Source organism: Puma concolor, chromosome B3, assembly GCF_028749965.1.
Source record: "Puma concolor isolate L17-30 chromosome B3, mPumCon1.1.hap2, whole genome shotgun sequence".
In the NCBI taxonomy this organism is placed as follows: domain Eukaryota; kingdom Metazoa; phylum Chordata; class Mammalia; order Carnivora; family Felidae; genus Puma; species Puma concolor.
This window is the reverse complement of record NC_141672.1, coordinates 110,776,781-110,803,321: the sequence shown is the minus strand read 5'-3', so window position 1 is coordinate 110,803,321 and position 26,541 is coordinate 110,776,781. Positions and strand designations below refer to the sequence as shown.

The 26,541-nt window shown below is 50.1% G+C and overlaps 2 long non-coding RNA genes across 2 annotated transcripts in view; both read right to left on the bottom strand.

The window, feature by feature from the left end:
* LOC147580284 (uncharacterized) overlaps positions 1-6,733 on the bottom strand; it is a 46,293-nt gene extending 39,560 nt beyond the window's left edge. The window contains exons 1-2 of the long non-coding RNA XR_015252734.1: positions 6,495-6,733; positions 2,965-3,058 (exon numbers count right to left, since the gene is read on the bottom strand). This is a non-coding gene — a long non-coding RNA (uncharacterized LOC147580284). The remainder of the gene's footprint in view (positions 1-2,964; positions 3,059-6,494) is intronic.
* A 3,832-nt stretch (positions 6,734-10,565) lies between these two features.
* The window catches only part of LOC147580283 (uncharacterized), a 41,864-nt gene continuing 25,888 nt past the window's right edge, over positions 10,566-26,541 (bottom strand). The window contains exons 2-4 of the long non-coding RNA XR_015251914.1: positions 12,918-13,022; positions 12,680-12,760; positions 10,566-10,849 (exon numbers count right to left, since the gene is read on the bottom strand). This is a non-coding gene — a long non-coding RNA (uncharacterized LOC147580283). The remainder of the gene's footprint in view (positions 10,850-12,679; positions 12,761-12,917; positions 13,023-26,541) is intronic.

Here is a 26,541-nt window from a genome sequence, read left to right as displayed (position 1 = left end):
ATTGGTATGTGTTCTCCAGGAAGGATGGTCCTGATTCTCCTAACCTCCCACTGTTTTGTCAGTCCTTGGAGGCTTTTAAGCAGGGATGACACAGTCAGATGTCACACCAGGATAAAGGTCGTGGCTGCTGTGTGGAGTTGGAGACAGTGCAAATTTAGATGGAACAGTCCAAAGGCTGTTGAAGTGGACAGGGTGAGAGATGATGGCAGCTGGGACTGGGGTCAGGGAGGGGGAAAGGAGTGGAAAATTGATTGATATCAGGAGGTGCCATCAACAAGAAACATGCTGTTGGCACGGTTGTTCCAGATCCATGGCCTTGACACCGTGAAGATTATGGGTTTTAAGACCTGTGGTTCTTCGTAAGTCTCAATTGACACGAATGGCCAGAAGGTAACTTGATTCCAAAGAACCAGTCCTGTGACCACACTGAGTTAACTGAGGGATATAATGCCCCTTCCTTAAATGGACATGTTAGATTGCCAACCACAAAAACAGTGGGAAGCTGACGCATCCACCCACCCCCAGGTATGCACAGGTCCCTTCTTCATTATGATTCCCTTGCACCCATTCATCTTGCTGTCTGTCATAAATGGCCACTCCCAGGTAAAAAGGGTTACAAAGAGGACGAGAAAATAAAGAATGGAGAAATAATAAAAAGTAGGATAAGAGGGGCGCCTGGGTGGGTCAGTCAATTGTGCATCTGACTTCGGCTTGGGTCATGATCTCACAGTTCATGAGTTCGAGCCCTGCAACGGGCTCTGCACTATCAGCACAGATGGCTCTGTTCCTCTGTTCAGATCCTCTGTTCCCCTCTCTCTCTGCCCCTCCCCCATTCTCTCTCTCAAAAATGAATAAATGGTTTTTAAAAATAAAGGTAAGATAAGAGAATTATAAAAGGTCAAAATTAAAATGAGAGTAAGATGATAGAAATTTTTAAAAACAAATGTTAAAAGGAACTCAAGAGTTGAAAATAGGGAGTTTATGAATAACAAAACCAATGGGATTTAAAAAATAAGATACTAGAATCTGGGAGATACAAAGCTGTATAAGTGAGAGGGACTCGCTTGGAGCAACCAGAAGAGTGGCTCCAGTTCTAAACGTCAAAGTGACAGTAAATTAATTATTTAAGTGCAAAAAATGGGAGAATTGGTAAAGGGAGTCCAAATAGTAATGTGGGATTAGAAAAAATGAGGTAGATGGTAAGACCCTAAAATGAGAGGAAGAGAAAAGATGATTTAAAGGTAAAATGAAGTTCAGGGGCGCCTGGGTGGCGCAGTCGGTTAAGCGTCCGACTTCAGCCAGGTCACGATCTCGCCGTCCGTGAGTTCGAGCCCCGCGTCGGGTTCTGGGCTGATGGCTCGGAGCCTGGAGCCTGTTTCCGATTCTGTGTCTCCCTCTCTCTCTGCCCCTCCCCCGTTCATGCTCTGTCTCTCCCTGTCCCAAAAATAAATAAAAAACGTTGAAAAAAAAAAGTATTTAAAAAAAAAAAAGGTAAAATGAAGTTCAAAAGGCACATGCACACCGTCTTTGAAGCAGCATTATCCACAGTAGCCAGGATATGGAAGCAACCCAAGTGTCCACTGACTGATGAATGGATAAAGAAGATGTGGTGAATATACACACTGGAATACTACTCAGCCATCAAAAAAGAATGAAATGTTGCCATTTGCCACGACATGGATGGAGCTAGGGTGTATTATGCTAAGTGAAATAAGCCAGACAAAGATGAACAGCAGAGGATCTCAGTCAAATGTAGAACTTAAGAAACAAAACAAACAAAACAAGAGACCAAAAATACAACAGACCCAAATACGGAGAACAGACAGAAGGCTACCAGAGGGGAGGAGGGGGCAGTGGGTGAAGTAGGTGAAGGGGATTAAGAGGACACTTATCAGGATGAGCACTGGGTGATGTATGGAAGTGTTAAGTCACTATATTGTACACCTGAAACGAACATAACACTGTATGTTAATTACACTTTGTTTTTAAAAAAAGATGAAATGAGGGAACAAAAAGGAAAAATCCAGTGAATGCCAGGTCTAAGAGCTCCTGGTGAGAATGAGTGGGCCTCGTCCAGAAGGCTTCTATTCTCTCTGCCTCTCAACCCCTCCTGCGACAAAAAGAGGGGGCATGTAGTTGGGTTCCTATGAGAAGTAGGGGGAGCCCCAGTCTGAGAGCAGAGAGAGCTGGGTCCCAGTGGGGTCTGACTTCATCCCTGCAAGGCTTGAGCCAGCCCCTTCCCGGCCAGACCTCAGTTTCCCCAGCTATAAAGAGAGAAAAGCCCAGTTGACATGTGTGGGGTTCCTTCTGTTCCGGTGTTCTGGGAGGGGAATGGGTGCCAGCAGCAAGCAGGAGACAGGATCTTTGTTTTGTGGCTTCTTAGGGGAAGCACTAAATTTGGAGTCTGAAGTCATGGTCCCAGAGCAGCATTTCTTCAGCTTTTCCCCATCTGTCTCCCTGGGCACTCAGCTCCTTAAACGCAGGCCCTTGTCTTATGCAGCTCTTTATCCCAGGCTCCCACCCCCACCCCCAGTACAGACCTTGCTAAGACCCTGCTCAGTGCATGTACGAGGAAGAAGATAATAAAAATGATAATTCTACCTCCTGCCAGTGCTTACTAGATGCCCTCACTTCATCTGAATGGGTTCATTTAATCTTCATAACAGCCCTATAAGATAAGTAGAATTTGTATCCCATTTTACAGATGGGTAGACTAAGGCTGAGAGCACTGAAATAACTTGCCCAAGATCACCCAGCTAGGAAGAAGCCAACCTGGGGTTTAGATGCAGGGATGGTGGCTCCAAAGTGGTGAGATTCATCGTTCTGCTATGTGGTGAGTAGGAGGGAGCAACTGTGGGCCACACAGCCCAAATGGTACAGGTATGATTTAGAGAGGAGGTTTTCTTGTGTCCTGCAGAAGGAGGCAGCCATAGTTTGGCCAGGGCATGGATGAGGTGACCTTACCTTATTGTTGGCATCGGGACCCAGCTCTTCAAAGTGCTGGCTCATCCATCCGCTAGGGTCTCCTCTTTGTTGCTGCTGGAGCACATGGAATCTTCTACAACAGAACAGAGCAGCCACTTCAGTATAAAACCCAAGGAAGAAATAGCCAGGGGACTGGTGTCCCTGGCAAGGGGAGATGGACATTTCCCTATGGGGAAGGAGCTTTGGGCCTGGAGACTGGAGAGCCTCCTAAGGGGCCTTGCCCCCTTCCAGTCCATTCTTCTCACCTTCTTCCTTCCCAGGGTCTCCCCACAGCTCCTAGCCCTTCACTAGGTACTCAGGATGCCTAGGAGCTTGCGTCTGCACCCCTCTCCCACTCCAGCCTCTTCCTGGGCCTCCCACCAGACCCGAGCGCTATCAGGATCCTTAGGACCCCCTCATTGGGATGGTTAAGATCCCACAGCTCGGTCTCAAGTCCTGGGCCAGCAGAGTTGACAGGCAGACCAAGTTCCGTCTGTGTTTAAGGCAAACTTCCGGAGAAGGCTGCTGGTTCTGCCTTGTAAATGTCTCCTCATTAACCAATGAGGACACTTCGGCCTCCCTACCAGGATGTGGACCTGATTCCACCTCCGCACAGACTCCTACTGATGAGAATCAGTTCAGTTCCACGGCTCCCGTGAACTCTCCCCTCTGCCTCCTCTGAATGGTTCCAACTTCCTCCTTCTGGGCTCCCCTGGCGGTCACCTGCAGGGTGTCCCTACTGGAGTCCCCGAGAGAGCCCTTCCCCTCCCACTGAAAGTCTTTCTAGTCCTGTCAGCTATAACCTGTGACCTGGTAGAGGCCTGCCAGACCAAGCTGGCCCTGCCTTTGGGAGACACAAGGAGGGCCTGTCCCCAAGGAGGGAGGATGGGTACGGAGAGAAGCCAGAGAGAATTCTGGCATGGAGCCTGGTGGACTATGGAAGCCCAGCATGGGAACTGGTGCTTGGCCGCACCACTCATTCATTCACTCAACAGTGCCCAGGGTGGGGGGCTGCTCCATGCCAGGCACTGGACAGACACTGGGAAAGAACCAGGCAGATGTGGTAATTCCCCAAAGGAGCATATTGGTGTAGCAATGGTCGAGACATAACGATCACAAGGTGCAAGGTCAGAGCTGCGGCCAAGCCACTCCTCCCTCCTGAGCCTCAGCTCCTCGTTTCTAGAATGGACACACCACTACCCACCTCCTGGGCAGGTGGGCTGGTCGAATGAGTACACACAGAAAGCCTCCCACATAGTGACAAGTGCATGTGGCATTTTCCAAACCAAAGGTTGAGTCTCAAGTACAGGTTGCAAAAGCATTAAGCGAGTCATGAACAGTTTCTTTTACGAAAGAAATGGAATAATAAAAACATTATATGCATCATCCGTAATGTAAAAACATTACATTTGTGAAACTTCTACTTTAGTTATAAGGGTGTGTGTTTGTATACACTGGGTCATATGGGAAAATGCATTATTTTTCAAAGAAGTTTGAAGGCCACTGGTGGTTCAGAGCAGGGTGCTGGGGTGACTCGGGCCTAGTTCAAATCCCAGCTTCACCACTGATGACACTGTGTGATACAGACACCTCCCTTCACCTCTGAGCCTCACGGGGGACAGCACATGCGAACAAGTTGCTCAGAACAGCACCCAGGACATCACAGGGCCTCAAAACATCACTGCCTGGTCTTTGTGTGTCGTTTGTGTACAGCCGGACCTTGGGTAAGGGCTAACCATCTCGGATTTAAAACAAGTAAAAAGGAAACTAGCATTTATGTTGCTGGGGTTTCCTCGGTCAACAAGTTACCTTTTCAGGCATCGGTGCACCAGGCACCAGCCTCACAGCAGCTCTGTGAGGTGAATTCTAGCATTATTCCCATTTCACAGCTAACGGAACGGAGGAGTAGAAGTTGAGACTGAATGTGGCTCTGGCCGGCTGACCAACCAAACACACACTCCTGTCCAGCACCAGAGGCACTGCGGGCCCTGATTCCTGCCTCCTCCAACCCCGAGGCCCCTAGTGGCTCCAGTTTTGAGGCTCCTGGACCAGCCCTCTCTGCTGGTCCCCTGGAGCCCCGACTCAGGAGATGACCCCTCCCCCGGAAGTCATGAGCCAGCGCAGAGGCCCGAGGGCGGGCCCAAAGTGCCAGTGTCGCCGAAGCAGGGAACACAGGCAGCATCCCAGCATGATGTCAGCCGCTGGCTCTCACCACATCGATCATCCAGTCCTTAAGACATATTAAAATGGATTTAAAAAGACATTTTGCATTTTCTCTCCTTAACACCCACATTATTGCCACACATCGGCTTTTGTTTTAATTAAAATCGGTTTTGAAATCCTCCATGAAACTTCAGTGGGATTGTTAAAGGCGGCAATTTCCTTATCGGCAGTGCGTCCCCACAACATACTGTAATAGTTATTTTGCAACAAAGCACAAGTCTTATTAATTTAGCTCAATCAAATCAGCACCACGTTAATTTATGGGGCTGTAAAAATCTGGCAGTGCTGCTCTAGATCAAGGAACTTAGGGCAGGCAAGACACCAAGTGGGATGTTTATTTTGTACAATGGTCCCTAACTGCATTTCTGTGATTTAAAAGCTTTCCGAGGCGTGCGATGATAATATTACATGCATATAGAATTGTGTGTTTGCTATGCCTCATTACTCCCCACAGAGACCCAAAATCATTTGGTATTCAACTCCTACCTAAAATATTTCCTTTTACATACAAATATTTTTTCTGCTTTAAATGGCTTCTCTATGTTAAATTTTTTTTTTTTTTTTTTTTTTCCCAGGGCTGTGAAGCAAGATCATTTCCTACGTGGGATTCTATTTTGGTCCAGTATTGATCTTTAGTGGTGGTTACTAAGTGGGTATTAGGCTTTCCCCCCTTCTTTTCCTCCAGCCAATCCCTCCAAGGCGGTTTCGGAGGGGTTAACTTTGCATTTTCTGCCCTTTTCTCCCCCTTCCCTTCCATATTCCCGCTTTGGGGGTTACTTTTACTAATGTCTTCTTTGGTGACTAGGAATGCTTCTCTCTCTCACTCATGTCTTAACAACAAAGCTTCACAATGATAATTACAATGATTTACCGGGAGATGCAGCTTAGCAGCCAGCAGAGAATTTGAAAGGCATGGCGGGGAGGGAGACTGCAGCAGATGTGAGGTGGAAATCAGGAGATGGAGGTTCAGAGAGAGCAAGTGACTTGCCCGATGTTACACAGCAAGTTAGGAAGTGCACTGGGCTCTGGGACTCAACGTAATTTTTCCATCAGTTGAATGAGGACCACAAGAATTGGAGGGAGGGGGCGCCCGGGTGGCTCAGTCACTTAGGTCCGACTTGGGCTCAGGTCATGATCTCACGGTTCATGGGCTCGAGCTCTGAGTCAGGCTGTGTGCTGACAGCTCGGAGTCTGGAGCCTGCCTCAGATCTGCGTCTCCCTCCCTCTCTGCCCCTCCCCAACTCATTCTCTCTCTCTCAAAAATAAACTGGGAAAAAAAAAAAAAGAATCGGAGGGAGGTTACTCACGTGACACAGGGCTTGGCGCAGAGTGGGTGCTCTGGGCGTAAACACGCGGCCCGTCCTCAGCAAGGCCCGGCCCGGTTTTTCAAGCACCTGGCTCTGAATTGCAGCGATGGACTCTGCAGGTGTCAGGAAGAGCAACCGACAGCCTCAAACACTTGCACCTGCCGCACTCGGTGTACGAGATGCTTCCTTCTTGCATCTACTCCAGGACAGCACAGTCTTGCTCTGGGGATATGGACCGGGCACTGAAATATGATGCAAGCATTAACTAGTGTCTCAAGACGGGCATGCACGAAACCCCATTTAGGGGATGAGAAAACTGAGACTAGCAGAGAGTTTTGAGGGTTGCCCTGGGGTCAGACAATCAGTGGCAGAGGGAGATTCCAACCCACGGCTATGGCCAAGGTCAGGGCCCTTTCCAGCACACTGGCTGTGTCTGGCACGCTGGCCAGTCTGCAGGGGCCCAGGGAGATGGGGGCTAAGGTTTGGGCAGGCAGTTCCTGCTGGTGGTATAAGCATCCGCTGATGTGACAGCATTTGAGAGGCCCCAGAAGGCACTCCTTGCTCCCTTCCTGACTGTGGCCGAGCCTTAGAAAGAATGGTCCCTGGGTTAAAGCTTGCCTTTTCCCCCACACATGTGTGTATTTGCTTTAATTACATAACCTGCACCGTCCAGTCCCATTCCTTCTGTGTCCTATTAGCGAGAATGAGTTTCTAGTTAGCCTAGAAACAGGAGAGCTCCCAGTGCCTGGGAGGGGCCTCTGAGTTGGGGGTGGAGATTCTGATGTGTGACTCCCAGATGCCATCACACCTTTAGGGACAATGATGTGGGACTCACCACCTCCAAGGCCATTAACATCCACACCATTGTTGGACAAAGCCCTTGTTTGAAATTCACCCTTCCTGGGTGCACCTGCAACCAACATCTTCAGGAAAGCATTATGACTTCATTTTGAATGTTCAGGCATCCTCTCTGACCTACCAGTGCCAGGAGGCTCCAGAGCCACCTGGAGATGGAGGTGTCACAGCCACATAAGTTAGCGGAGGCGGAGACAGCGGTCTCTGGGGCTGGGAGTGTAGAGAGGCAGAGGTGAGGTTCCCGGCGATGAGAAGATGGAAGGGGTGTTCGGTCCTAGGCCAGATGTGGAGTTCATGGCCTCGATGCCTCTAGTGAGGAAGGGGGCCGGAAGAGTCACAGCCAGGAAGCTCAGTTCTAGGCAAGTGCGAACCCTTTGGCTAAATTCCAGAAAAGGACCACTGAGATGGGAAGGTGAGGTGTGAGTCTTAAGTCTGCTGGGTGAAGTCTCAGAAGAGGCTTCACCCCAGGGTAGTGACGTCAGAACCAAAAGCTTCACCCTGGACTTCATTCAACAAGTACTCTGGAAACGTGCTGTGTGCCCAGCACTGGGGCGCGCTCGGGAAAGGAGAGGAAAGCACTCCCCACGCAGTCCCTGTCCTCCCGGAGCAGGCTCTGGGCCGCCAGGTGTCCTGGTGAGAATCCGTCCTCATATCCCGAGGCATTTGCTTTCTCCCTGCTTAGGGAGCTGGGCCCAGGAGGAAATGAAAATGCTTGTGGAGGAGGCTGCTCTTTGGACATCCCAGCTCCGCCTCTGCAAACAAATGTCAAGCCTGTGCAAGGCCAGGCCCCATGGTTGAACCAATCTGAGGGTGGCAGTTGCCACAGAAAAGAGGCAGCGACTTGGTTGCTTTCAAAATGGCTTCTCTCAGACAAGGCCACAGCTAGGTCACAGAGCGCCTTTGTGTGAACTTGAAGAAGGAGCCGTCTTAGGGCAGACACAGCCCCACAGGACCTCAGATTGGTGCAGGGATCCCAGGACGGACCTCAGCTTTTATAGCGCCCTGGGCTGGGCACACTTGTGCAGTGAACAACCTGGACAACTGTAGTTGGTGGCTTTGCCCCAGAGCCCAACTGCATGGTCAAAGCCGCCAGGCCCTGACGATGCAGGCCAAGGCTTCCCCTACACCTATGGATCACCCCAGATCTAAACCAAGACTCTCCCCCAAAGATGAAGGAAGCTGTACCCTAACACCTCCTCCACTTCTGACACAACCCGCTCGCTCAGGCACCGGTATCACACCCATGACCTCCTCCATCACTGCGTCTTTCCTTTCACGGAGGGACAGGTGGACGTGGCAGGGGGAGGGGGGAAGACCGCTGGAACCACTTTCCACAGCCAGTGCCAAGCCTTCCCCTCTCTCCTCGGTTCTTTAAGAAGGCTTTCTAAAGAAGAGGAACCTTCCGTGGTAGCAGATGGCGGATAAGTAGGAATGGTAAATAGTTTTAATTACTGCATAATGTAAGTGAGACAATAAAGGGGAGACAGTGGAAGCAAGCTGCTGCCGCCGAGGCCCTGAAACTGTTGTGGGGCCCAATTTGTCTGGCATGTGCTGTTCTCAGTCTTGGGAGGGCTTTAAAGAGAACGCCGAAAATATTAATTGCCCGCCTCACTGGCCCATCCATCTTCACAACCGAGTAACACGCTTTTTTAATTTCAGGGGAATCGTTTTCAAATGGGAATCATGCAAATGAGTATTTTAGCTATTCATTTGTTTTACTGCGAGCGCTTTGTGAGCAAATGGCCTACAGCTTGCAATGAATTAAAAGACACGGGCACTGGAGACCGATTTTTAATACAAAGTCTTGACTCGGAGACGACCCCGACCAGCAGCACAGAAAATGTTGGCATAGCAACTTTGGGCATTTTCATGCAAATTGGCTTCTATATAGATGATACGAATGCAATGTTTTCCTTCAACTAATCATCATAAAATTAGTTTCACTATATTTAAATGCCTCCACTTAATGCATTATATCCATATGCATGAAATTGCCTCCGCTAATGCAGTACATAAAATGCCAAAGATACAATGAATAGCCAAATTGCAAGCAGTTATGTTATCTCCCATAAAACGGCTCCCCTCCCCCCTTCTTTTTTGTGAGTGTGGGTGTTATTGAATGTGTGGGCGCCAAAGGCATCTATCACAAATTGCTATTAACACACACACACACACACATGCAAACACGCGCACACACACACACACACACACATGCACACACACCCCAAAGTCCTCTTCAGTTAAGTAACGTTAAGCTTGTAACCCAATCTAACAAAAGCCAAATGAAACTGGGCCTGGGCAGGCTGTGTTCACCTGGGCCGGCCGCCCTCTCCTCGCACAATCTACAGCCGCAGGAGACGGCAGAGCAGAGAGCACCGCCTGGCTTTGGGGTTAGCTCCAGTGGGGGTGGTTTCACGCCCCGCCCCTGTCACCCAGTGGATGGGGAGGCCCCAGAGAGATGTGTCCGAGCTAATCGGGGACCAAGAGGCCATCCGGGAATAATAAAAAATGGAGCCACTGTTGGTGAGAAACGGCCTCTGAAGACTGGCCACGGAAGCCTGGAGAGAGGAGGACTCTGGCAGAACATGATCAAAGTCAACAACTGAGGAAGGACAGGAGAGGAAGGAAGGCAGGGATATCCATGGAATCCCTAGGTTCTGGGTGCTGGGCTTGGAACTGTACGCCTTCCATGTCATGTCATCTTTATAGCAGGGGAAAGGTCAACATGATCATCGTTGGTCTTAAGGACTCTGAGATGAGTCTCAAAGAAATTGAGGAACATGTCCAAAGTCACATGAACAGTAGGCAGTGGAGGAAGGATTTAAACCCAGGTCTCTGGGAGTCCAAAGCCTCACTTTCCCCTGTGCCAGGCTGCCCCCTGCAGATGGCATCACGTAACGGCAGGAATCGGTTAAACTACTCTTTGCTCCAAGAGGAGCTGTCCTCTCTCCAAGCAAAGTAGGGGCGGCGAGGGTGGAAGGAGATAATGGTTGAAGGGGACTTTTCTTCAATGTGTAAACCTGATTCTCCTTGGGTATCTGATGAGTCCTCAATACAGCTGCCAAATGCCCCCAGGGTCACACGATGTGTTTACTACGTGGACAGAGGGCTGTGCACCCCAACTTACTATCTGGGCCTCTGCCCTCCTCCAATCCCACCAAGGGAGTCCGGGCTCTTCTCTGCCCCAGCCTTGGTGGGTTTGAAATTTGGCTTCAATATACGGATGCCATTCATGTTCAGGGTGGGAGTTAGGAGACAGAGAAGCAAGAGGTGAAACTCGAAAAACACAAGCCCTTCTTTTCCACCCGGAGATGGTGTTCCATCTCCAGAAGGCTGCAGTTCTCATTCCCTGGGGGACTTTGTGTCTGGCTTAAGTAGGGGTGGCATTTCCTCACAAGAATGCGTGAGGTTGCTATGGAAACAGTATGGGTGGTCCCCCCCCCCCCAAGTTAAAGATACAATTACCATATGATCCAGCACTTTCACTTCTGGGCGCCTCCCTAAAAGAAGCGAAAGTGGGGACTCAGATGTTTGCTCAGCCGTGTTCACGGTAGCATCGCTCACAACAGACACAGTGTGGAAACAACCCAAAGGCCCACGAGGGGATGAAGGGGTAAGCAAAACGGCATATATACATACGAGGGAGTATTATTCAGTCTTACAAAGGGAGGACACAGGCGACAATAAGGATGAACCTTGAAGACATTATGCTACGTGAAGTCAATCGGTCACAAAAAGGCACACCCTGCACGATTCCACTTATGTGAGGTCCCTGACACAGCCACATTCATAGGGGAATCACACTGGTAGTTTCCAGGGGATGGAAGAAGGGAGGACAGGGGTGTTGGTATTTAACAGCTACTGAGTTTGAGTTTGGGACGATGAGGAGAGTTTTGGGGATGGATGGTGGTATATTTGCACCACAACGTGAATGTACCTCATGCTGCTGAGCTGTACATGTAAAAATGGTGAAGGTAGTAAACTTATGTGTATTTTACCACAACTAATAATTAAAAAAAAAAAAAAAAAAGAATGCATGAGGTAGGAAAACATCTCTTCAAGACCCCATGCAGGCCACCGAATTCAGGAGCCAAACCGTCCGGGCAGCTTCATGAAGAGGTGAGAACAGTTCCTCCCGATTGCTCGGGACTGCTCACCTCTAGCGAAGCACTTACGTCTGCGTTCAATACGAGCCAGTTGAGTTAAATTAAGGGGTAAAGTGAGGGAGACACCTATGAGTGATACAATTAGCCAGGGTCTAAGCCACAGATCAGGAATCCCTCCAATCTCATTGAGTTGGTCCATTTTCATTTCCTTCTTGTCCTTCTCCCTTTTGTCTTCTATCTTGTGTGGACGACCCCCTCCACCCATCCCCAGCATACAACTACTCCTCTTACATTTCTGTCCACTGACCTATTCTGTTGTTGTCCCCCCCCCCCCAAAGTGTTTTTCTCACCACCTGGAATTGTTAATAGCTACTGTGGCTTTACAAACGCTAAGTCAAATTGGCGTGCTTTCTTGCAAATTGAGTGATTTATGTGATGCACCCCCTTACCAATGCATATGCGGACCACCGGTCCTGTGATTCTCCTAATGACCACCAGGTGGCATGATTTGGAAAACCCAACCTATATCACTAATGGCAAATACCACCTCAGGTGGCTGTCCTCCTGTGAGATTTGGAGGCATGGTGTCTAGGTGGCGATTAACCAGGACTTGAAGGGGGGCACATCTGTATTAAAAAGCCAGACCTTTCAATGACTGCAAGTATAAGGGCTCTGATGATGCCCCATAGTTCCAGCTGCTTTTCATGTTCCCTCTCCTATCTTAGCTCCCAGAAGAACCATTATTGGGTTATATGTCTTGGGTATGACCTGCCTCTAGGACAGGACTGCATGCTTCAGCCCTCGTAGTACTGGATGGACCACTCTCTCCCGGGGCCTAGCTCCTAAGGTCAGATGAAATGTCCCATGTCATTCTGTTTTGGCTATGTTTTCCAGTTTCAGCTTTTAAAGAGTTTTCTCCTGGAAAACGTCCTGTGGTGAGAACAGCTCCTTCCGATTGCTCGGGAAGGAACCACCTTCCCGAATGCAGCTTCCTGTGCTAGTTCCTTCCTGCACCTCCTCCTGCTGCCCGTGGGGGAAGCTGGGGCTCCTGCTACAGTGGAATCCTGCCATCCCTGACCTGTGTAAACCTGTTGTCCCCCTTCCTAGAACTTTCTTTTGTGACTAATCGTATTCTCCTGGTTTATAAGCAGTCAGGGAACAAAGAAATGATGACTATTAAGAATTAGTGGGAATTCAGCAAGAAAAGGCATATGCTCAACTCACCTGGTTTCCCACTGATGGGACGCTTTTAGACATAATGCATTTTGATTGCTAGGAAGCATTTCTTAAGTCTCTGTTGTTAACCTTGTAGACAAAATGGAGGGAGGGGACAAGATGAGAGTTTAGATACGCAGATTCACGGCTGGTTAGTCAACCCCACACAAACAGTAGGGGCAACTGATTGGAAGGCAGTCACTGGTGAAGTGTCGTAAGGCCTACCCTTATCTCTGTTCATTCCTACCTGTTACTGCCTTAAAGGGAGACTCTCAAAGCACACGTTCCTTGTTTCCAGACATTGCAGAAACCGTTGCGTGGCAAAATTGGGGCTGGAAAAGTCCTTAATGGGCTACAAAAGAAAAAAATATATAATAGGCTGGATGCAAGCAGGTGAAGTTTAACAGACAAAGAAAAACGTGGTTTCCCATTTAAGTTCAAACCATCAATTGGCTGAGCATAGGATGGGGGACACTTAACAGCACGTTCTTGTTTAAAATCCCTGGAGTTTCAGCAATCCAAAAACTGATTCCTAACTAAAGATGGGGCCCAGCTGCTCAAAAGAACCAGTGCCAGCTGAGATGGTATGAACACAAGCGTGTGGCAAAAGGGGGTCGTGGTGCCCGAGCCGCTAAGCATGCCGGGCTGAGTGACCGAGTTGGTCAGGATAACGTAGTCATTTGATGATGCTTGAGCCGCAGAAACAGGGACAGATCTGGTCTCTGCTCAACGACTCTTGGAGGGGAGGGACCACATCCCGTTGCGTACATTCCCAGTATCTCTTATGGCACCTGACAGAAGAGAAGGTGATGGTCCTGTTGGTCAAAAGAATGGATACATGAATGATTGGAGGGGACGGGAGGCTTTCTTGGAAGACTGGAAAGGTTTTCCCAGTAGAGGGAACCAGGGCCCAACTGTGATATCTGCAGTACTCTGAGCCTACCCACAACCCTACGTGTGGCAGCCCCACTCCTGGGATTCCAATTATAAGTGATTTGCATATCCTGTAGTGGAAGGAGACATCCACTGCTGGGTTCAAATTCACATTGGGCTCCACACGGGGTGTGGAACCTACTTTAAAAAGGGGTGGGGGGAGGATGCTCCAACAAACCGTGTAGAATGGATTTTCCCTGAACACATCTCATCACCCACTGGTTTCCCACTGATAATAAACACCCGTCTGTCCCCTAAACCCTGCTCTTCAGGTGCAGAGTCTCTCCTAGGGGAAACCTCCCTGACATCCCCCAACCATGATTTTCCTTGTCTCTTCTGCTTCCAGCCCTGGCTGTTACAGAACTGGGCAATTCCAGGACTCAAGGAAGGTTCTCCAGACTGTCCCTCACGTGTGGCGATTCTCTGTAATATTTTGGCTCCGTGGCATTCTCCGTAACTACCAGATAAAGACAGCTCCTTGGCAGAAGCGGGTATTTATGGGGGCAGCCATGTTTACCTTCCAAAGAAGATTCAGGAGACAATGACACGCTGCCCCTTCCCATCACATTTGTCCAAGTATTTCCTTAAATGGTGAGGGGATTTGGTTCTTTAACTCTTTTAGGATGCATTAATGGCCATGTGAGAAAGATTCCTTTTGAGGCCACTGGAACCTCTTGCTGGTTTTCTCAGAAGTAGAAGTCCCTTAGCTGGGAGTCTCCAATCCCTGGGAGACCTTGGGGGAAGTTGCTTTCCCTCTCTGTGCCTCATTTTCTCTAACTATAAAATGAAAGGATGTGGGTAGAGAAGCTCTGAGGTCCCTACCAGCAACAATGGCACAATGATATATTTTAGTGTGGGCATACCCCCAATAACTGAGGCTGAAATATCAAAACAAGATCTGGGGTTAGTAAACAAAGCTTATTAAATGGAACCCTCTAACAATTATTCTTCCGATCTCAATCAAGAGACCCAAATAATCTGGCTTCTCAATTTGCAATTTCCTTGAATTCCTGCTGTTGATTAGTTCGGGTAGCCAGTTAATGGATTCTGGCACACCAAACCCATTCGTTTTGTTTTCTTAGAGGCAGGCTCCCATCTTGGAAATCAGAACCAGGAGGTAATGGCTTTTGATGTATTGTCAACAGGAGAGTCGAGAGTTCTCGCACAGCGTCGTCACCGCCTGGGATCCCACAAGAACAATGACATTGAGGCTGGGGATGAAGAAAGATGGGGAGGATGTCGCAGGCAGAGGGTGCCACAGGGCATCATGGGGCATGGGCAGGGTAGACGTCTGGTGAGACAAGGCTGGAAGAGGCAGAGCCCATAGGCAAGCTGGTTAAGATCTGGGGTGTCCAGTGGTATCCATCGCAGGAGAGCAGAGGGGTCAATAATAAGAATTCACAATTGGGTACTGAGGACCCGAACCAGAGAGGAAGTGGAAATTCTAATTTCAAGGACCATGTTAACTTGCTGTCTTGGAGAGCTGGCAGATGCCTGAGGCAGGAGCAAAGGCTCAGGACCCAGTTGGCCCAGAGTATGTCCATTCATTCAACAATATTTATTGAGGACCTACTATGTGCTAACTGCTGTTCTAGGCACTGTGGATACAGTCATAAAAGGCCAACAGAAGAGCCTTGCCCCTGTGGAACTAACTCCCATGGAGGAGGCAAATAACAAATAATCACATCACATATTGTCAGGTAGAGATGGACAAGAACCATTACAAAGTAACATAGAGAAAAGGCACGGAGAGTGATGGGAGCTGCTATTTAGTTAGGGTGGTCAGGGAAGGCTTCACGGAGGAGGTGACAGGGAGCAAAGACCTGCATGAAGCAGGGAGTGAGCCATGTGAATACCAAATACATTTCACCAAAAGCTGATCTTAGTACCAGGGGTGATGGAGCTGCTAAGATAGCATTCAAGCTGTGAGTGCTGTAGAAAATGCAGCTAATCATGGCTTGAGCAGAGAACATTAATTTAACTTACTGAATAAGAGATGCAGTAGGCAGCCCAGGGCTGGGACAGAGGGTTCAAGGGGCCTTGCGACCCAGGTTCCTCTCCTCTTTCTGGCCTGTGGCTTTTGTCCTCAAGGCCATGAAGCAGCTGCTCACTCCCAGGCACAGAGTATAAGTTAAGATGTGAAGGGGGAAGAGAATGGGCAAAAAGATCTAAAAGGATATCAGCTGATTCTGTCCCCATTAGCTCCAGCCAATGACTTCTGCTGTGTCCTCGTGGCCAGGACTGGGTCACATGGCCACCTCTGCACCAGTCACTGGGAGGGAGAGAGGGGCTGTGTGTGGGAGCCAGGCCCACCCATCAGCACCATCGACCCTGGGCCATCCTCTCAGGGCCTCCCTTCATGGAGGGCAACTCTCTGACAGGTTTTGCCTTGAGTCATCAGAAAATCCCAGCTCTCCTCTGATGAGTAACAGCCCTGTAGGGAATCAGGAAAACCCAGCTCCAGTTCAAGCTCTGCCACAAACTTGCTGTGTGACCTTGGGCCAGTTGCTTCTAGTCTCTGGGCCTTGCTGGAGCAATCACGAGACTGTTCTCTGCATTAACGGTCTAAGGTTCCAAGTGCCACCCTTGTCTCTGCCACCATAAATTCTACCACACAGAGCCCCTGAGAACTCAGCTGGGTCCTAGAGGGGCCCACAGAATGGCCATTTGACCAAAAGAGACACCAGCTCTTAGAGGCAACCCAGCTGGCAGGGCCAGGACAAGGATTAGGTAAGTGAGGCACTTGCCCATAGGAATACGAGTGGGTGCCAAAAAGGTAGTAATTAAGATACATAATATTGTAATGCAATATTTTAAAAAAAATTTAATGCTTATTAATTTTTGAGAGAGAGAGACAGAACGTGAGCAGGGGAGGGGAAGAGAGAGAGGGAGACGCAGAATCCGAAGCTGGCTCAGGCTCTGAGCTGTCAGCACAGAACCCGACACGAGGCTTGAACTCACAAACTGTGAGATCGTGACCTGAGCCGAAGTCGGACGCTCAACCGACAGCCACCTAGGCACCCCTGTAATGCAATATTTTTTAAATCAAAGCTAATATAAAAAAAAAATCCATGTTGAACAAAATATCAAAATTTTTAATAAAGAAAATCAATATTACTGATTTTTCCTTTTACTTCCGACTCCCAGATGGTTCAGCATGGCATGACCCTCTTTAATTTAAAATTTTGAAATTTTGCTTATCATCAACATTTTGCATTAAGTTTGGTTTTTAAAATATATTCTGTTAAAATACTACTATTTGACCGCTGAGTATTTGGGGCCTTTATTTTGCGCCCAGTGCAAATCCCTGACCGGCCTCACCCTGCCCTGCCAGCTTTAAGGAGCCTTTGAGAGCTTGTTGCTGGACAGTGGCCAATCTGTGCAGTCAGGCATTTGCCCTGTCTGGGGACTTCAGGGTCACACAGTGGACATGGGCAATTTTTAGCACTTTGCCACGAGGTGTTTGGATTAAAGGCCCTGGTATTTCTTTAATAAGAAAAACAGGCTGCAGCCATTAAAAATTTAGTCCTACAAATAGCTCCTAGTAGCTCCTCTCTGAGGTGCTGTATTTATTTAATCATAGTAAATTTGGGCCAAATCCTCTCCTGGGGTTTCCAGCACCTGCCTCTATACCCCTGAGGAGTCTGTCACTAGGACCATGCCATTCGCACAAAATCCCTCTGCCTTTGGCTCCCCTGGCCCGCTGGCTCACAGGGAGATAAAACACCTTAGCCTCATTACTCAGATGGCTAATTGCGAACTGATTTAATTAAAGTATACAGATATTTCCCCAAGTTAGTTACATTTCATATCACTCCATTAGGAGTAATTGGCTGCAATGAGAAGCGGCAAAAAGGGAGGCTGGCCAGGTAGGTGGGGAGCAGGGAGCCCCCTTGGTCTGTGGAACGTGTGCTGCCTGACTGTGGGGGCGGTCTGAAGGCGTTCCCGAGGGTACAAGTTCACTGAGAGACGCGCCTCCGCTCAGAAGCCCACTGGGGACGTCCCTGGGTCATTTTAACCCCAAGCACTAGATTGCACACAGCCTGGGTCAGGAGCCGGGGTTTCAAGCCCATTCCGTACTTAGGAGTTCTGTGACCTGGAGCAGTCACCTCACTCACTTGACTCTTGGCTTCTTCCCCTATAAAATGAGAATAATAGTACTGCCTGCCTCAGACGGTTGGTACCAGATTCACTGGAACAAGCTTGGAAAGCCTTTATTTTAGCATAGTACCTGGCACATGGTTAATGCCTAATAAATAATAATACTGTTGTTTGGGGCTGGGAGTGTGGTTACGGAGTGAAGCAGTATGGACAGGAGAAGCATCTGCCTTGGAGTCAGAAACCTTGCGGTCTGGTCTCAGGTACGCCCCTAACTGTGCAATATTGGGCAAGTTGCTTCCTTTCCAGGGCCTCAGTTTACTTTTCTGGCCAATTAAGGGAAGGAGGCAGAGACTGAGGTTTGCCCACGCTATATCCATTCTCCCCTTCTTCCTTACTAGCACAGCCCTGACTGGGGCAGCAATGCCCAGCTACGACATCCATAGTTCCCAACCTCCCTTACAGATAGGGCCGGCCCCATGAATTCTGGTCAATGAAGTGAAAGTCAAAGCTGTTCCCTTCTAGGGTGGGGTTCCCAAGAAGTCTCCTTTAAAAGGGGCTAACTCAGCTGTCAAGCACCCCTCCCACCCTCTCCTCCTTCCTTCTTTCTTCCACCTGGAATGTGATCCTGATGGTTGGAGCTCCAGTAGCTATCTTATGACCAAGAGGTAACCTTGAGGGTGGAAGCTACCTGCAGAGCCACTTGGCCAAGCAGAAAGATAGAAGATGCCAGAGACTCTGATGACATCTTGGAGTTGTTGCCCCAGCCATGACCACCCTGGATTTCACAGCACCTGAGAGAGAAAAACTGACCTGCCCTTTTGTGTTTTGTTTTTGTTTCTGTTAAGCCTGAGCCTTTTTGGGTCTCGATTACTTGCTGCTGAATGCTATCCCTTACGGATACAGGGTGTCCTGCTCTATCAGAAGAGTAAAGCTTGATCTCTGAGCTGGTCAGAACTTTCCGTCCTCTTTCTGCACCAGGGGGATCCCTCAGCCTGCAGCAATGTTACCTCACCCCCACCCCGGCTCCAGCCCCAATCTGCTCACCCACTTTAGGATCTTCACTACACAGCCGAGATCCCCATATTCCTAGGCTGTAAGTCTCAACACTTGAGGAGGTAAGAAGCAACCTCTTCCCACCGAGAGATCATGTACCCAATCTACCTATTTTCCAAGCACCTATACGGCCAGCCCATTTGCTCACTGCCATGGCAGGGGTAAACAGCTTGGGACAGCTTGCAGCTCTGGTGTCCTGGAAAATGCAAGGATTCACTGCTGAAGTAACTGATTTTCATCCCTGTTCTGTCCCTTACTGGTTGTGTGACCGCTAGAGACTGAATGTGCCCCCCAAAATTCATATCTTGAAACCTAATGCCCAGTCTGTTGGGATTAGGAGGTGGAGACTTTAGGAGATGAGAGGTCATGAGGGTGGGGCCCTCATGAATGGGATTAGTGCCCTCATCAAAGAGGCCCAAGGGAGCTCCCTGCAGACTCTGCCCCATGAGGTTATGGTGAAAGGACGGCCGTGTACAGAGAAGCAGGTCTCACTAGACACTGAATCTACCAGTGCCTTGAGCTTGAACTTCCCAGCCTCTAACACTGTAAGAAACGAATTTCTGTTGTTTCCAAGCTACACAGCCCAGGCTATTTTGCTATAGCAGCCCAAATGCACTAAGATAAGTGACCTGTGGAAAGTCTCTTAAATCTTGCTGGACCTTGGTTTTCTCATTTATAAAGTGGGCAGAATAGGGCCGTCTGGGCAGCTCAGTCAGTTAAGTGTCCAACTCTTGATTTCGGCTCAGGTCATGATCTCATGGTTCATGGGATCAAGCCCACACTGGGCCCTGTGCTGACAGAGCAGAACCTGTTTGGGATTCTCTCTCCTTCTCTGTGACCCTCCCCCTGCTCACGCTCTCTCTGTCTCTCAAAAACAAATACATAAACGTTTAAAAAAAAGAAAACCACCAAATAAAGCGGGCAGAATAATACCATACCATTCTGTAGGGGACAGGATGTAGAAACGAAATGTGGGAGAGATGCACTGTAAATCAAAAAAATGTAGTACTCATCAGAACCTGACATTATCATCAGAGACATTTTTTAAGCCACTCCACAAGATTTCCTGAGCTCCTTCTCTGAGCCCAACCCTGTAGGCATGGTGAGAGGAATACCAAAAAAGTACAAGCCGCTATCCTCCATTTTGCAGAGAGAAAAGGGGAGTTCAGAGAGGTTAAGTAACTTGTCTAAGGCCACACAGCTAAAGAGTGGACGTGCTGGGATTTAAGCCCAGCTGTCTGAGTCTAAAACATTCCACAGCCTCACCACATAGAGGTGAAAGGCTATGGCCAAATCCAGCCACACCTGATTTTAAAAATAAAGTCTTCTTGGACCACAGACACACTCATATGTTTACATCTTGTCTCTAGCTGCTTTTGCACTACGGTGGCAGAGTTGAGTAGTTGCAGTAGAGGTTGTGTGGCTCACAAAACTCAAAATATTTTCCACCTGGGCCTTTTCAAAGTTCTCCGAACGCTAATCTCTAGCGTCCTATTTGTCCACCGTCTGGCCACCAGTGAATACCCTTTTCCATGCCTGACACCGCGGCCACCGGTGATGAAGAGACACGTCCGACGTGAGTCTGGTTATTTCTCAGGTTACGAGTGAGGCTGGCCCCATTTCACAGATGAGATTTCCTCCATGAGAGGAGCCTGCAGATCCGCACCAGGACACGGAGTGGAGGAATGGAAGGAGAATGTGGTGGAGAGCCATGGGCTCTCCTCGTGTCTCTCTCCATCCCCTCTACCGACTCCCACTTGTCAGAAAGTCAGGGAAAGTTGATAGGCTGGGTGCTGGCCGCTTGCTCTGCACGGACACCTCATCCACCGCCCTCTGCCCTTCCTCTGCCTCCCAACCTGCTGCCCCTTCCAGACGGGCTCAGAGTACCAGGGCGTCCACCTCGCCTACCACGCAACCCCCCAGAGCCCTTCCCGGCCCCTCTGCCCCCACCCACCTCACTGGTGTATTTACTTAAGGCTGGATTCTATATCTGGAAGTTCATTAATTTTTCGTGGGTGCCAAAACGCGGATCATTTGTGCTTATCCTCAACTAAATAAGTCAGGTCATAAGAGGTAATGCCATGGGTAGTGGAATGTAAACAAACACATTCTACCTCAATAAACATGCTAATTTCCAGCTATAATATTCACAAGTAAAAGATCCATCACGCCGACCCTATTTGGCAAAGGCAGCGGGCCTCATCCGTCAACGGGGGAGGCTCCCGCCAGTTCTCCGCGGGAGGGAAATAGTACAACTTAACTTGCTTGATGACGCCCTCGGGGGGAAACATGAGCCTCATAAATGAGTCTGGAAATGTGATAAAAGGATAATCTTGCATAAATGAGCCTATATCATCATTACCTGCACCGACCAAGGCCAGGCACAGGCTTTGAGTGATGGAGTCACATTTCATATAAATTAAGGCCGAGGAGCTAGTGCACCAGGCCAGCGGGGGCTCTCTGTCCTTGCTGTGTCCCGCTGCCCACCCTCGCCCGAGGCTGCCACACAGGATGCGCGGAGGGCCGAGCAGGAGGTTCAGGGCTGGCTGGGGCTGGGGCGCCGGGATGGGAAGACTGCCCAGGCCCAACCTGAACACGAGTACACCCTTGGCAATTGGTGACATCACAGCGGGTATTGGTCCTTCCTCCCACCTCTCAGAAAAAATTAAGGAATCCATTATTTTATTTGCTCAATTTAGTGGACACCTATTAAAGGGCAAGGCACTGAGAGGCACTTGGAAAATCAAAATAAGATGAAGCCCTTGTTTATAAGAACTCGCCGTGGGCTCAGCGAGGCAAAGCAAGTCCTCCCAGCCCGCTTGGTCTGTCTGTGGTCAAGTGTGGAGGGTGCTCAGAGGACAGAAGGGCTCCCCGGCCTGGCTAAGGCAGAGAAGGTCAGGCCTTCCGGGCATAAAGGAAGGCAGGCTACTACTCAGTGAGTGGTGAGGAGCTGGGTCTCCCTCTCCTTGCTGCCCCTCCCCAAGGCCCTCAGGGACACTGCCCCGCGTGCAGCTTCTGCTGAACTCCTCTGTTCGGCCTGTGAGGACTTTTAGCAAAAGAAAGAGAGATGAAGGGCACCTGGATGGCTCACTCGATTGAACATCTGACTTTGGCTCAGGTCATGATCTCACAGTTTGTGGGTTCAAGCCCCACACGGGGCTCTGTGCTGACAGCTCAGAGCCTTGGGCCTGCTTCAGATTCTGTGTCCCCCACTGTCTCTGCCCCACCCCTGCTTGTGCTTTGTCTCTGCCTTTCAAAAATGAATAAACATTAAAAAAAATTTTTTTTGAAAGAAAAAAAAACAGGAGGCACAAATACACAGAACCCGTACGCTGTCTTGGAAAAGATCTGGCACAGATCTTGACGCTCTTTCCTGATCCTCCCTTGCCCCTCCCCACCCCCCCCCCCCCGTGATGTTGTGGGTGTCCTACCCAGCTCCTTTATTCACACGGCTGAGGCACCCGTCCTGGCAGTGTTGACAGCCACCGCTCACAGCTACCCTCTTCCTCAGAGAACTGTCTTTGGCCAAAGAGGAGCCACCTCACCTGGGAGGTTATCCCTGCCTGCTCCTCTGATGTCAGACTAGGTGACTCTGGGGGTACAGAGGCCGGCCCCCTTGACTGACCCCTTTGTCAGGGCTCACGCTCTGAGGTGCGGCTCCCACCAGGACGGGTCAGGCTGAGGCCAGACTCCAGCCGAGACCACATCCTTACTGCCCCATCCTGCTTCCCTTACCCACTTCTCCCGAGAACATGCCCCTTGCCCCTGATAAACTGCATGCATCAAAATCTCCACCTCAGGCTCTGCTTTTAGGTAGCCTGACCTAGGCTCTCCATTTTCCTCAAAGACAGACTTGGAAACAACCCACCACAAGGCAGCACAGCAGGGGCAGACTGGGTAATGACGAACGTGCTGGGGGGCTCAGAGAAGGAGAATCTAGCTATGCCTCAGGGGGTCAGGGAGGGCACCTTGGAGAAGGGGTGCCCACCTTCCCCGGGCTGGGTCCTGCATTCTCCAGGTGGGTGAGGTGGGAAGGGGGTTCCAGGCAGAAGGAACAGCATGCCCTTTCGTTTCCCAGGCACTTTCCAGCATCACTTCATGGCAAATAGCAGCATCCATGTGACATGGAAAGGGCTCGCTCTAGAAGCCTCCAGAACCACCAGGGCTGAGGGGTGGCCAGCCCGTAAATGCTTATTATGGGAATGAGGGAATGCGTACAAGCAAGTGAGTAAAATCATTCTGAACATTCCCCCAGCGGACAGTATTTCATCCATCCTGTCACTTACCCTGTGCCACCTGCTCCCCCACTAGACCAGAAAATCCTTTCCAATAGGGGCTGGGGCCAGGCATCAAGAGTGTCTCCCTGAGGCCTAGCTCTGCTTTTTGCAGCGGATGCTCAGGAAATAACTTATCCCATGGCTTTGAACCGCTGACCCGAGAGGAGAAGGGATCACCAAGACCAAATGTTTAGATGTATCAAGGCCTTCATTCATTCATTCACCAAACAACTTTGTGATGTGATACAAAATCGGTGAATCAGAAATAGAGACGAGGGTGCCTGGGTGGCTCAGTGGGTTAAGCGTCTGACTTTAGCTCAGGATCTCACGGTTTGCAAATTCCAGCCCCGCATCCAGCTCTCTTCTGTCAGCACAGAGCCTGCTTTGGATCCTCTGTCTCTCTCTCTCTCTGCCCCTCCTCTGCTCTTTCTCTCTCTCTCTCAAAAATAAACATTAAAAAATTTAAAAAAAGAAGAAGAAATAAGGAAGAGAGGAAATTATTATGTGCTAACAGTGCACAGAAATTGTCCTAGGTGCTTTCACATGCTGCACTCAAACTTCACGATAACCTGGAAGGGGGCATTGTTACTGCCAGGAGCAGATGTGCAACTGACATCTACGTGTACCTAGGTCCAGAGTCCAGGGTCTTTCCATCCTCTCTCCCTCCCTTCCTCTCCACGGGAAGATGTTGTAAAATCAAAGTTGTCAAGGTCTGGAATCAGTTAACCAGATCTTCCTGGAGGCAGAAGATCAGGAAGACCTCTGAGTCTCTCTCTCAGCAGAGAATCCTCTGATTTAGGCCACCCGGGCCCAAGGAGCTCTGATGGGCAGATCCCCTCCCTCCACCTCCCAGACCCAGGCCAGCTCTCCTCAGGAGCATCCAAACCTGTAACAGACAGAAAGCCATGCTTCCAGGGATTGTATGATTCAGAACCGACTTGAGGGGTTAATTTTTTGAAGGAAAAAAGAAAGGTATAAACACCGCTGAAAAACTGAGCCGACAAGCTCAGGGGAAACCCGAGCCACAGAAGTCTTAGTCAAAAGTGCTGGCTGAGAAATCGCTGGCCCCTGCCAAGCCCAGGGAAGGGAAGCTTGCACATTCCCGGGCTGCGTGTTTCAAATACTTTCCGCGGTTTCGCCAGTGGAGGGCCAGGAGAGAGGAATCTGTCATTACCAACTTGGGTCTGCAAAACAGCTTGGCTGGCAGGGAGCAGTGAACTCGCAGGAGGCAGGAAGCGGAAAACCTGAGTCATGAGCTTCAGGGGACGGGGGAATGTGCAGGAGGGAGGAGGTGAGAGGCAACCGACCACAGACCAAAGAGTCTGCGCGGATCCTTTGACTCCCAACGCATTCTTGCCGGCTAACCACCGTGACTGCCCCTGCCCTGTGGGGTAGAGACTCGTGCAGTTTCCCAAACGTTTTTCATCAGTGTAAACATTTGTGGAGGACCTACTAGGTGCCAGGAATCCTGCTGAACATCCAACACAACGACCCAAGGAAGCAGAGCGGGTACCGTATGCCTGCTTTTCAAACAAGGAAACTGAGAGCCAGAGAGGCAGTGGAATTGCCCCACGCCACACAGCACATGGCCAAAACATCAGTTCGTCCTTTGTGTATTGAGGACCTACTAAGTGCTGGGCACTGGGCCAAGGACTGGGCTGCAAAGATGGAGATGACAAGGCCTCTTCAGTGAAGGGCTCAAAATCTTATAGATTAGGACCATTTTGTGTGTGTGTGTGTGTGTGTGTGTGTGTGTGTGTGTGTTTTCAAGATACATTTATATCTGCTACCCAAGTTTTCTTATTACACCATGTGTGGGAGGAGGGGTGAGGATGCTTCGGAGATGTGACAACATGGAGGTGAGGGACAGGAGGGATGTGATGGCGGAGTGCTGGGTGACAAGCCATGAGGCCCGGCCTCACAGTTCAGGCTGTTGCTAACGTGCTGTGTGACGCAGGGAGCCACTTCAGTCCCTTTGGCTCTTGATTTCTGAAGAGGACACCACCCGTGCGTGTCCAGCCTCCCTTTGGAGCTACTGTTTGCGACACACCGTTGCCTTCATGCCGGTGGCTTCTTACTGCAAGCCGCCATCCTCTGCCTGAAGACCTTCTCTGGCTGCAGGACGATGCTGCGTCCAAGGTGGGGCAGGCTAAAAATGGGGGGGGGTTCATGTCCCCAGGAGCAGCCGTCAACAAAAGACTGATGGGAGTTGGGGGATGAAGACAGGCCTTCCTGTCTCCTTGAACAGGACAACTCTGAAGGGTATGTTCACAGCAGCCTCCCTCCCGGGGCTTCCTAGCGGCAGGGGCCCCAGCTGCCCGCAGGGGTACTCCGCCCATCAAGCACCCTGTGTTCTCTCCTGTCCTTCCACCTCCCACATCCCTTCTGGCTCTGTCGGTTAAGTGTCTGACTCTTGGTTTCGGCTCGGGTCATGATCTCACCGTTTGTGGGTTCCAGCCCTGCATCAGGCTCTGTGCTGAGCCCCCACCTTGGAGCCTGGAGCCTGCTGTGGATTCTATGTCTCCATTTCTCTCTCTGCTCCTCCCCCGCTTGCGCTCTCTCTCTCTCTCTGTCTCCTAAAAATAAATAAATGTTAAAAAAAAAAAAAAAAAAAAAAGAAGCAAGCAGCCTCCAGCCAGGAGTAAGGCCTGAAAGGTAAGGCCCAGGGTCGGGGAGAGCACAGGGGTGAGGGCACCAATGCAGGGCTTCTCCCAGGCCATAAATCCCCTGTTGACCCCTACCCACAGCTTAAGCAGCCCCTCAGGGTGCCCTGAGGGGAGGGGTCCTGTGGAGAGAACTGCAGAAGAGGGGGCAGCAGCAGGGCCTGAGGGCCACGGCCCCCTCCCTGGGCTCCTCATCTTAGCTGCCCTCGCCTCCCCAGCCCCGCCTCCCCCCTGCCTCCACTTTGTACCCCACACCTAGATGAAATCACACACAATGCCCTCTGCTCTCCTGCCTTCAGCCCTCGCACCTGCCATTCCCTTCAGCCAGAACGCGCTTCCCTCCCTCCGCACCAGCCAACCCCTCCTTCAAAGCAGTTCGGGCATCTCCAAGTCTATGCAGCCTTCTCCAACATCTGCCCTGTTCTGGTCATCAGGCGTCCCCTGCTCCTCCTGCCCTGCCATGGGGTCTGGGACACCCTCCGGCACCGTACCCAGTGTCCTCTCTGGGGAACCAATGTTGTGAGTCTGTGTTACGTCTTCCCAAAGGTCTCTGAGGGCAGGACTCATGCTCGTTTTCTTTTTATCCTCAGGTGCTGGCTCTTACAGCTCTATAAATGTTAGCTGAGTGAATAAGAGTAGGAAAATTACTCAGAGCTTGTTGAGACCCTATTTCCTCACTACAGGGAGCCCGATGGGGAGACCAAAGGCCAGGGATTTCGCACCGCAGACTGGAGCCTCAGAGGATCAATTCTGCCTCCACTGCATAGATCCAGAGGCTTCCCTTCATAGCTAGAGACCTGCAAAGAGGTGGCCCTGTGACAGGTCCCCTCTAGGGACAGTTTTG